At 44.2% G+C, this 12702-nt stretch overlaps 1 protein-coding gene across 3 annotated transcripts in view; it reads right to left on the bottom strand.

The window, feature by feature from the left end:
• PNKP (Polynucleotide kinase 3'-phosphatase) overlaps positions 1-12702 on the bottom strand; it is a 57701-nt gene that overhangs the window by 14279 nt on the left and 30720 nt on the right. The window lies entirely within an intron of this gene.

Genomic DNA, 12702 nt, shown 5'->3' on the forward strand with positions numbered 1-12702 from the left:
TCTATCTGCTACCGTCCTCTTCGTCGTGTTCATCGCTATGCCACAGGTACGTAGCATTATTATTGTCATTATTATTATTATTATTATTATTATTATTATTATTATTATTATTATTAGAAAATTCAGTCATTTCTCAAATACTGTAGATTATTTGTTTCCTTTAAGCAAAAATTTTCAATACAGCAGAGGTCTTTTTGTGAAACTGTGGAGATGTTCAGACGAACTTTGAATTAAAAAACAGGCAGTGCTTGCAAAGGTATGCAATTTTAATAAAAAATATTTTCTTAGCTGTGCAATGCTGTTTCAAATGTGTGGTTAATTGACTTTGCAGGATTCATGAAAAAAAGTAGAGTCAGCTAATCCACAACACCGACATGTCCACTTTTTAAAAACTTCATAATGCACAAGTTTATATTGAAAATTGATCATATCTAATGACAATTATATTTTCTGTAGTTTTTCTAAAGCACCTGTGTTTCAAGATATTCATTAAATACAACACTCCATTTCAGATTGAGGTGTCACGAAATTACTGGAGTGTCAAAGTTGACGACAAAGATCTCAGAACACAAATGTGTTTTTTTTTTTTTTCTCCAACCGAAACAAGGCTGAATTGCACGAGGGCGTAAAGCACGCCTAAGTATCTTGATCTTCGGGAACAGTCGGAATTAAAAAGGGGAAATTCCTGATTGTAGCATCAACTCAAGAAGGCAGTTTCTAATAAAGAATGAAATCACATGTTGCATATGTTGCAATCAAACTGACCCACATACATTTAACCTGTGCTGCGTCAACAATCGTGACCAAAACAACCAACGTGATCTTACTCAATGTGTTTCATTTATGTCCTAGTTGCTTTGCTATCGTGGTGTGTTCCACAATTAGTTTTTAGGGCAAGTTGGTACTGACAAAAGTAGATAATATTGTTGGGCGAAACTCGAACATAAAAAGTAAAAGGCAGATTTGGCTCCTCCTTCTAGTCTCTTAAGTGCTTTTTTTTTTTTTTCGAGTTTAGCGGTACAGTACCATGTTCTTCTTTTGCTCCAAGATGGTACATTTGAAATAAAAGACATGTAAAATGAAAATACTGACCACCAATCTACTCCTTGAAAAAGAAATGATCCGAAATGGCCCAACATAAAACGAGTTCAGGCGAAGAATAAAAGCTGGCACCCTTTTAAAGGCCCTCAATACATGCCAAGAACAAGAAAAGCCTGGCCACAGTCTAGTGTACCTTTTGCCCAAAATGACCACTCACTCTTAAAGTCTACTCATTGTCATTACGCCCGACAGAAGCACATGAATGTTAACTTCATCACAAAATAATGCTATACTGTATATTCAAGTAGATATTTTTCAGTTAATTCAAACCCAAATGAAATGTTCCAATTTATAAGAGCCAAATAAAAACTTTACTCCTGAATACCAATGTAAAATAGATTTTAATGAAAACTAATAGACAATGATGCCAAGGAAAGTATAGGGGATATTATTGGAAGTATTGTAATGTAATTCTGGTGAAAGAAAAAGTGGACGAAAAGATAGCTTGCCATGGGCAGGGACCGAACATGCGATCTTCGAATAACGCATCCCAAATAAACTTTTTACACATACTTACAGATTATATTTATTTTCAGATTATATTACAGATTATATTTATTTTCAGATCACACAAAAGGAACACTTCTGACGCTTCCCTTTATCATTATGGTACTCACTGTGTACTTAAATTTAAATGTACAGCCATGGTTCTAGGCCGCGCTCCCATAGAAATACATGGGATAGTGGCCTGGCAACTTCCTGTTGTTATCTGGGTTTAGATGACACAAGGGCCATGTTTGGCCAAATAGCATTAAGACAAATGTTGGGGTATCAAAAGTGAACAATGATTTAATATGACGGAATGTAGAGACGTTGGAAAATGGCCCAAGAACATGCACTATATAGTACAGTAGAATCTCGCTGATACGATTACGGTTAATGCGAATTTCGCGATGATACGAATTTTAAGGTTGCCTCAGATGGACTACATTATATAAAATACACGGTGATTGAATGTTGTCTAAACGGTTTCCTCAGCAACCACAGATGATATGAACGCACGATTGACCGCTGCGCGCGAGCAGCACATCATGCAGCTTGTCTGTGGGTGGAAGGCTCGTTCACACTTGGCTTCGAAAGGAGCGAATGTGGCAAAACACACCAGAATTTCTCTCGCTTCGTTGCCGAAAAAGTGGCCGAAAAACCATGCCGCAAGGCCTATGCAAAAAGCCACTCGCATCTTCTCATAGGGGGAACTCAAATAAATGCTCCGCAGAGTAGTGGGGGTATTGCGTGAATGTTGTGTAATTGTTATTTTGTCTTTATTATTCTTATTTATTGAACAAAGGAGAAGCGTTGCCTTCAATGAGTGGTGGGACGCTGATGTTGGGTAGTGCCCCATTACTAGTTGAAGGTACTGTTGCTTCCATCGCATCTACTCGAGTCAAGCAAAGCGTGAAGTCAAGCAAAAGCCAAGTAAGGACGCCCTTGACTGAATTCCGAACGCACGATCCAGTGTCTACGTATACTGGGTGGCCAGTGAACGGTTTTTCAGTGCGAGTGGTCGGTTTTTTGCTAGCAGACGCTGCTTGCGTCGGCCTTGCGAGCCGAGAGAGGGCGAGGGGAGCGCCAGTTGGCACAAGATGCGAGCCCGAGACGCGAGCATGCGCAGTGGGTGTGGAACCGCCAACACCGGATCCACGACATTGTGAGACTAAGAAATTCTCTGCATTAAACAAAAATCACCTCGAGACCAATTTTGCCGCCACGCGATAGCGGATCGCCTTTCCGTTACAGCTTTGGCTACACCGGCTGCACTACCTCTCAAACCAGATGATGTAAACAACCAGCCGTACATTCAATATAGCGCCAAAGGCGTCGGCGGTGGCTCGCGTCAGAGCAATAGCAAACTACCCACACAGCATGACAAAGCTCACGGCCTGGAAAAAGACGCGTGAAGGTGCAATAGAAGCAAGTTGGCAGGTGTGAGTCGGCATGGCTTATATCTTGCTTTTGCACTGCCGGCTGAAGCCGTCACCACCGCTGCCGGTGCATCTGCTCATGTCGTTTCTTCTGACATATGTCCCGAAACAACCTTTGCAAAGGTGTAAACATTTTTTTTTTCAATGTTTTGCATGGATAACTAGAACTCGGTACTGATTTTAATGCTTAGGTACAAATTCTCAGGCGGTGACTGCGGCAGAGGCCTGTATACGAGGGGCAAAATGAATGTGAACATTTTTGATGGGCGGGAACGTGGTTTTGTGGCCGCTCTGGCGTTTTCGCATGAATTCCCCTGTGGGAATTCTCCAGGACTGATTTTTTTCATGTAGACTTCGTGGCGCGTTTTTTCAGTTTCAGCCGCTTAAGTGGCAAAGCAAGTGAATTTTCAATAAGTTTTGCCACTTTCGCTCCCTTTGATGCCAAGCGTGAACGTGCCTTACAGCGCTAGCAGCATGAGTGGGGAAACAATGGCACTTTATTGAGAGGCAGTGAAAACAGGAAAGTTCAAAAGAACAATATGGACTTTTTTTTCAGCAAGAAGTAATTGAGCCCAATAAAGTTCTTGTTCTTCTTCATGATAAGCTTTAACTTGTTTTTGGTTCATACGAATTCAAGAAGGTACGAATATTTTGTGTGCTCCCTTCGAATTCGTATCATTGAGATTCTACTGCAGAGCAAAATATACATATATCATTGCGAGAAGAAACGACGAACAGAAACTCAAAGCGAACGACTATTTACTCGGCCACAGCAGCCACTAACTTCTTTGCTCTCTACTTCTACCACCAACATGGCGTGGCATTACCCTCTCCCCAAATAAAAAAAAAATCACAGCATCCCCACTGAGTGAATGATGACGAGTGGAGCGAAGCGCTTGTCTGTTCGTGTTTCTATTCGTTTGTCTGTCTATACGTGCATGCGTCCGTCCATTTGTGCATGCGTCCGATCGCATTCGTGAATGCAGATGGCATGCGGGTAACACCGGCAAGACGCGAGCCAAGGAAGCCGAGCGCAAGTGTCTTTAACGCGCCCACCGCTCTGCTTCATCCATGCCCCACCAACGATCCGCCACATACAGCGACTATCCAGGAGACTGAGGGAGGCACTCCTTCCTTGCGCACACAGGCACAACCCGCGCAGTGACCAACTGGAGAGTAGCAGTACAGCACCATCTAGATTATCCTCACTCAACTGCAGCTTTTATGTACTTCTATGAGACAGCGCCGTCTATTATACTGTTCGAGAGATACTGCCTTCTTTTTTAACTCTTCTATTCTTGTCTCGGTTACGCCACACGCAAGACAAGGTTAGACTAAGAGGAGCTTTGCCCCTAAAAGAAAAAGAAGCATCGTATGAATGCTGCAGCTCTAGAAAACAGTGAGAGCAAGCCAAAAATGTTTGTGTCCATTGAGAAGCGCAAGGGATTGATGAAAAAAAAACAAGAAAGAAATGTACAATAGTCCTAACAATTCCACATCACAAAGTTCGTGACCTGCAGTCAACATGAAGCATACGGCTTCATCCTGGAGACATGAACCACATTCGAGGAGCGTAGTCTATGAGAACGGTGTGATGTGTCTGCTGGGACAAAATCCGAGTTGACATCCCCAAAGCGATGAACTCAGAAGGGTCCAAAGTACCGACATAACAATTTCTCTGAGTGCCCTCATTGACTAATGGGAGTCCAAACCCGAACTTGGTCACTCGGTTCGTATGCTACAGCTCTGTGACGGGTGTTGTACCGGCGGGCATCCTGATTTTACCACAATAAAATGCGAAAGCTGCTGGGCTTCTTCGGCATGCTTAACAAATACACCTTCATCCGGGGTAGACATGTCCGGCAGAGTTGGTTCCAGCATGGTGTGAAGCACTGCGGTGACGTCATGGCCATAAACCAGACTAAAAGGAGCAAAGTCGGTGGTTTTCTAAAGAGCTGTGTTGCAGGAAAATGTCATATACGGGAGGATTTCGTCCCAATTCTTGTGATCCTTGGTGGCATACATCGAAAGCATATCTGCAATCGTTTTGTTAAGCCGTTTGATTAACCCATTGGCCTGTGGGTAGTACACAGTTTCCATTCGGTGTGTTCGCCGCAAGATATTTCGGAGCAACTGTGCCATAAATGCAGAACCACGATCTGTGATGACAACAGCGGGGGCACCGCAGCGGAAAACAATGTTATTCATAAAAAAAGTCAGCTACATCGGAAGCAGTTCCTCACTGGGTGGCTTGGGTTTCGCAGTATCTAGTCAAGTAGTTGGTGGCAACAATTCAGCGGTTACCAGCAGTAGACTTTGGAAATAGGCCGAGTAAATCCATCCATACCTTTTCAAAAGGTGCGTGAGGGGGTCGTAACGGCCGAAGCAGACTGGCTGGTTTCATCAGTGGATTTTTGTGGCGTTGGCAAGCTGTGCAAGTCTTGATGTACTGCCTGATAGTTTTTGTAAGTTTCAGCCAGTAGTATTCTTTCTTAATCCTGGCCAGAGTGTGTGCGAAGTCAAGATGCCCTGACTGTGGCTCGTCGTGGCAAGCACGCAAAATTGTCATCCCAGTGAGCAGCAGGAACAACTAGGAGGTAAACAGTTTTCGTAAGATGAAAGTTGCGCTTGTAGTTGATGTCTTGGCGTAGACAGAAAGATGACAAGTCATGCGCAAACTGACATGAGGGTTGCGGGCAACGTCCCTCAAAGCATTCAATCAGTGGTTGCAGTTCTTTGCAGTCTTTTCATTGCTGAGCAGCTATGCTTAATGATTCTAGAACAGCAAGGCAGTTCAAGTCTTCATCCTTGTCCTCTGTAGAGGTCTTGACAGGTTTGTGGAAAAAACAGTCGGCATTGGCGTGTTTCTGGACATACTTGTAAACTATCGTTATATCGAATACCTGTAGCCGAAGGCTTCACCTAGCAAAATGGCCCAAAGGATCTTTCCGATTTGCCAGCCAGCAGGTGGTCACTGATGATTCGGAAGGTGTGTCCATAGAGGTATGGCCTGAATTTCGTAATATCCCATACAACCACCAACATTCTTTTTCAGTCATTGAGTAGTTTTTCTCCGCAGATGACAGCGTGCGGCTAGCGTAGGCAATGACGTGTTCCACGTTTTCTTGGTATTGCACATGAATGGCTCCGAGGCCAAGATTACTCGCATCAATGCGGACTACTGTGTCTGCTTCGGTGTCCAAGTGGCCAAGGATCAGCGGCATTTGCAGGTGTTGTTGAAAGTCGCGGAAAGCATCGGATTGTTCTGGACCACAGATGAAGGCAACGTTGTTCTTGACAGGTTGTTGTATAGGGTTGGCAATTTTAGAAAAATTTAGCACAAAGCGGTGGTAATAAGCACAAAGGCCCAGAAAGTGGTGTACATCATGCTTTGTCTTCGGTATCGGGAACAAAGCAACTGCCATAACCTTCTGAGGGTCGGGGTGAACACCGCTGCTGCTGACAATATGGCCAAGAAATTTGAGTTCCTCAATCCAAAATAACACTCTTTCGGCTCCAGAGTCAGGACGACAGTACAAATAGCCAGAAGAACCACCTCAAGCTGCTCAATGTGCTGTTCAAAGGTCATAGAAAAAATGGTTAAGTCATCTGAATACACTTAACACGAGTGACACTTGAGATCACACAAAACTCTGCCCATCATTCGTTGGAATGTGGCTGGAGCGTAGCACAGGCTAAAAGGGCTAACTTTAATTTCATAGAGACCGTCGGGTGTAATAAACGCTGTTTTTTCTCGATCCCGTTCATTTACTTCAATCTGCCAATATCCGCACGGAGATCCATGGGAGAGAAATAACGGGTGTGGCGCAGGCGATCCAAGGAGTCATCGATGCAAGGAAGAGGATACTATATGTATTTTTCGTTATCTTGTTCAGTTTGTGGTAGTCTACACAGAATTGTAGTGAACCATTTTTTTTAACCAACACAACTGGTGATGCCCAAGGACTTGTCGATGGTTTAATTACATCGTCATCGAGCATTTGTTTCCCTCGATGACAAATAGCATCCTGTTCTTTCTGCGGCACGCGGTAAGCATGTTGGCGCATGGGTGGAACATTGGGCTCAGTGATGGTTCTGTGCTTTGTTAGAGGGATCTGCCAGTCTGTCAACGTTGTGGCAAAACAGTCACTAAAGGAAGACTGGAGACTGTGGAGCCCTGCCTGTTAAGGTAGTTCTAACTTGCGATTGACGTGGAGGCGACTAGTAACGTCGATATCGCGGCTGTTTTCTCTCGAGATTGTCACAATTAAAGGGAAGACGTCCAACTCATACAGTGCCTCCAAGTCAGCTACGGTGGTGCCTTTCACAAAATGCTGGTATTCGGCACTTGAAGTTCATAACTAAAAGCGTAGTATGGCCATTTCGGAGCTGAACGAGACTTGAGCAATGGCAACATTACGAACAAGGTGTGCAAAGAAGGGGCATGTTTTGAGACATCAACAAAAGATGTATCGCAATCTATAACCTGCCATTCCCACAGCAGGGCTTGTAGGGTAGGTGCCATTAAGCGGAGTTGGAGCAAGGGGACACCCATTTCCTCAGCCAGTGCTCGTACACGCAGCGAAAGGGGTTCTTTGCCTGAGGGTCGGTTGTGACAAAGCCGATAACTGGACGGTAGGATATGCAGGGCGATCCAAGTTTGCGTTAACTTTTAGAAAATACTTGAAAGCTAAGTGTAACCTCTGTAAATCAAGCGAACACTTGTCTGATTCTCCGTAGAGGCTTTCTACAAGGCTAGTTCTAAAGCCCCCTCCCCCTTCCCCAGTGGATAGGTGGATCCCTAGATGACGAATCGGATCAAGCATTTACAGCTCACTTGGTGCAGCAGAGTAATACACCACACTGCCGTAGTCCAAACGGGTCCTAACAAGACTCTTGTATAGGTTCATCGAGCACTTCCTATCACTACCATATGCTATGTGTGAAAGTATTTTTAGAATGTTCATTGTTTCTAGGCACTTAGCCTTTAGATGCTTGATGCGGGGGATGAAGGAGAGTTTCGAATCAAGGATGATGCCTAAAACTTGTGCTCTTTGTTTACCTGTATGCGTTGTCCATCCAGCTTAAGCTCAGGATCTAATGCAATGTCCCTTTTTCTGTTAAAATGCACACAGGAGCTTTTAAAGGGGTTAATCTTAAAGCCGTTTTCATTTGCCCCACTTTGATACTTTATTGAGGCCAAGTTGATTTTCTCGTTCACATATTGAGAGGTGGCTTGACTTAAAGCCTATATGAACGTCATCAACATATACTGAGTAAAACATTGCAGGAGGAATCACCATATGTAACGAGCTCATTTTCACAATAAAGAGGGTGCAACTAAGCGTGCCCCCTTGTGGCACACCGATTTCTTGAGTAAACGGTTTTGAAAGTGCATTCCCCACCCTCACACTAAATGTGCGATGAGACAGATAACTTTCTGTAGATCTGAACATGCTGCCATGTACCCCCATTGCTGCCAAGTCTCTCAGGATTCCAAATCGTTATGAAGTGTCGCAAGCTTTTTTGAGGTCGGGCAACACATAAAAAAAAACTGTTTATAGAAAAAAGCATCTCAATCTCAATGCAAACAAAGTGGTCCAGTGTTGACCAACACTTCCTGAAACCACATTGAAGTGGGTCCAGTAGCTTGTTGCTTTCGAGAGAACAGATTCATCGCCGATTTATCATTTTTTCATAGAGCTTACACAAGCAGCTTGTGAGTGCTACTGGCCTGTAGCTACTGGCCAAGAAGAGATCGTTGCTTTGTTTAGGTATTGGAATGATGATGGCTTGGAAAAGATGTTGGAATGTATCCAGATGCCCACATGGTGTTATAAAAGGATAGAAGCACCGTGTTTCAGAGTGTAGGTTCTTGATCATTTTGTACATGATACAATCGCTGCCTGGAGCTGAAAGGCTGAAAGAATTCAGAGTGGCCGTCAGTTCAGCTACATTGAACGGGCGGTTGTAGGGCTCGCTTTTTGAGCACTTTTGTTCAAGGCGTTCCTGCTCAGCCTGTTTTTTTTAACTTAAGGAACGTTGGGCTATAATGAGATGCACTTGAGATATGTTGAAAGTGTTAAGCCAGAAAGTTTTCCCGGTCTTCTAAGGTATTGCATCGGCAGTTACTAAGGATAGTGATTGTGTTTCTTGGCCATTTAGCCTGTTTACGCAACTCAACACCTTGCTTTCATTCGTGTAAGAGTTCATGTCAGATACACACTTTTGTCACCTTTCTCTCCTCACCTGTCGATGCACTTGTCTGCCTTGAGACATGGTTTTCTTCAAGTTAACAAGGTTCTCTATTGTTGGGGGTTCTTGAAGGAATCTCCAGGATTTATTCAGTTTTTTTTTACTTGCTTCCCTGGATTCTTCATTCCACAATAATATACGACTTCTGTCCTTGTCCAATGTTTGTTTGACACATTTTTCAGCAGCCTCAATGATAAAATGTGTCACATATGCCACAGCATTGTCTACACAAAGGGAAGAAATGTCATTCCACTGTGAATATGTATGCTGTTGGAACAGCTCCCAGTTTGCTGACTTGATTTTCACATGGGGAATCTGTGAAGAACAACTGTCCTGTTTTGTTAAACTTATTACAAATAAGGAAGTAATCACTTCCATATGGGTTTACAATAACCTGCCATTTAAGGTACATAACTAGAGTACTTGCTTAAATCAACAGATGGGTAAGTTTGGTGCATGGAATCGAAGTATGTATGTTTGTGTTCGGCAGACATGCATCAGTAGAGAACAGAAAATTTTCTATCAGTCGCCCTCTAGCGTGACAACCAGAGTCTCCCCACAGTGTTTTATGTGAAATCAGGTCACCAACTACTAAATATGATTCAGGAAGCCCATCAATTAAGTTTTGAAATTCAGTTTTCGCAAGTCTGTATCCGGGGGGTATGTATAATGAGACAACAGTGATTAGCTTGTTAAAAAGCACTGGTTGAATGGTGACATCTTTCAGAGGTGTTCCCACATAAAAATGCCTGCAGGAAACACTACGATTAATAATGATTGCCACACCACCAGACTAAGTGCCTACGTCGTCACGGTCCCTGCGAAATATGGCATATTGTCTGAAAAAGCTAGTGCGCGTGGGTTTAAGATGCATTTGTTGGACACACAGCACTTTTGGGCTAAATATACACAGGAGCTCTGTTACATCGTCTAGATGATGCAAAAGACCTCCCACATTTCATTGCAATACCTGCGTTGCGACTTTGAGTCGAAAGTGAGTGCTGTGTGTTACAGAAACTTACAAGTTACGGAGCTCTTTCTAGGCCCCATAATAGGAGTTTTTTTCTTTTTTGGATTGGTTGACAGAGTCACGCCAATCCTTTGGCACAGAGTGCGCTGTCTGGACAGGAGTTGTCTCTATCACTTTAACAGAGGTGCTGGGCACCCACCCTAGGGAGCGGTGTGCTTGGTGGACGAGCCTTGCCTCTTGAGATAAGGCCCTCTGTCCCGCCTGTCCGGAGGCTGGGAGGTCATTCTTCTGGGATGGCGGTGCAGCACTTGTTGTTGCTGCCGTCGTGGGGACGAGTGGCATTGCCATTGGCTCAATGCGTGCAAGCATGGTGAATAACGCAGGTCGTTGTGACGGTGCCCTCTGACGTGTCACATCAGCAAAGGAGTTGTTTGGCATGTAGGTCACTCGCCTCCGTGCCTTTTTGAAGGATATAGTTTTTTTTTACTTTGACGGTAACAATTTTCTTTTTTGCCATGAAGGGCAGGACTGCGAGTATGCAGCACACAGTTCACACAATGAGGCGTATTTGAGCTAGTTTCGGAGGAATGTTCCATGGCGCTACATTTGGCACAAGTCATTCGACCTCGACAGTTCTGTGTGTGACCGAACCTCTGACATTTATAGCATCAAAGAGGGTTGGGGATGTACGGTCGCACTCGAATCTTTACATACCCTGTCTCAATGGTCTCTGGCAGAACACTGGAACTAAAGGTGAGAATTCGGTGCTTTGATTCAATCTGTTAACTGTCACGCCTCATCCTGATTCGCTTTACGTTGATAACATTCTGATCACTTAAGTCGTCTAGCAACTCCTTTCTCAGTGAGTTCACAGTCAGGTCATCATCGGTTACAACAATACAACAAGTGTTCATGGTGCATTGCGGAGTGACCATTACAGGCAAACCACCAAACGAAAAAAGAGTCTGCAGTTTGTCATGTTGGTCTGTCTCGAAGTTCTAAAAGATTGATTGATATGTGGGGTTTAACGTCCCAAAACCACCATATGATTATGAGAGGCGCCGCAGTGGAGGGCTCCGGAAATTTCGACCACCTGGGGTTCTTTAACGTGCACCCAAATCTGAGCACATGGGCCTACAACATTTTCGCCTCCATCGGAAATGCAGCCGCCGCAGCTGGGATTCGATCCCGCGACCTGCGGGTCAGCAGCCGAGTACCTGAGCCACTAGACCACCGCGGCGGGGCTCGGAGTTCTAAAAGGAGGTCTCCGCAGGCCAGCTCTGTAGCTTTGTATCCAGGTTCTATGGTCCGTTCGAGGCATTTTGCTACGAGGAAGGGTGACAATCTGCAACCTGTCTTTTCCGGTTTTACAGAGTGGATGATGTGATTGCGTGGAAAGTTCTCGGACAATGAAAAAGAAAGATTTAATCGGTGTGCCCCATTTTCTTCTGTAAGCGATCATGCAGTGAAGGAAATAAACTATCCATAAAAGTATGTTTATTTTCAGCAGCAATGCCGACCACCCACCATGGAGCCCCAAGAGGGGACGCAGTGGAAGATGTAAGACAAGTACAACTATCGCCAGCTGTACGTTACTACTATATCCCAATATGAAATAACCTAGGTTGGTTACACAACACAAAGTTAACCCTAGCTGCCAGGAAATTTGAAAGTAAATGGAAAAGAAAAGATGATAGGACAGATAAAAAGTGAGAGATAAAGAGGAAGATGTAGGGAGAGAGGGAGAGATAGAACAAGATGACTGCCGATATCCGTCTATGTGAAGCCAGGGCCAAAAGAATGTGTTGCCACCGCTGGGGGGCTTTAAAGGTCCAATCACTTGGTGTCGGCTCAACCCCCAGAATTCCCTTTTCCCCGGACATGGCTAAGCCATGCATGGTTAGGCGTTAGAGGGGACCGAAATCCCCCGTTAGCTAGTACCTGTGGTGTCGCCACACACCAACCGCCTGCTCATGCAGACGTCCCTGCGGGTCCTGGGAACTTCTTGAACCCCCTTGTACATTCAAGATAATGATAGGCCTAATCACAGGCTACTCTGCTATGATTGGGCACACCATTTTATAACTATCACACTGTGATGGCTTTAAAAAAATGCAGAGCAGGTACACATGCACATTATTCATGTTTCAGATATTTTTTATCTCTACCCTCATGAAAATGCACTAAGAGCATGTGCCCCTTTCAAAGCAGCTGCAAATTAGATGAAAATACACGAAATATTCTTAATGCACTTGGTTAATGCTTCAAGTCCGTGTTATGAGTGGGGCTACCGTAGAGGGTTCCACGTTAGTTCTGACAACCTGACTGTTATCATGTGCACTAAAATATCAGTATACAGGAAAATTTGCCATCAGCAAACAAGGGATCACTATAACCAGGGATCAAAAAGCCACATATTCATGTTCAGCACAAGGATGCCAGAGCCACTGAGCC

The sequence above is a fragment of the Rhipicephalus microplus genome, chromosome X (assembly GCF_043290135.1).
Source record: "Rhipicephalus microplus isolate Deutch F79 chromosome X, USDA_Rmic, whole genome shotgun sequence".
Lineage (NCBI taxonomy): Eukaryota > Metazoa > Arthropoda > Arachnida > Ixodida > Ixodidae > Rhipicephalus > Rhipicephalus microplus.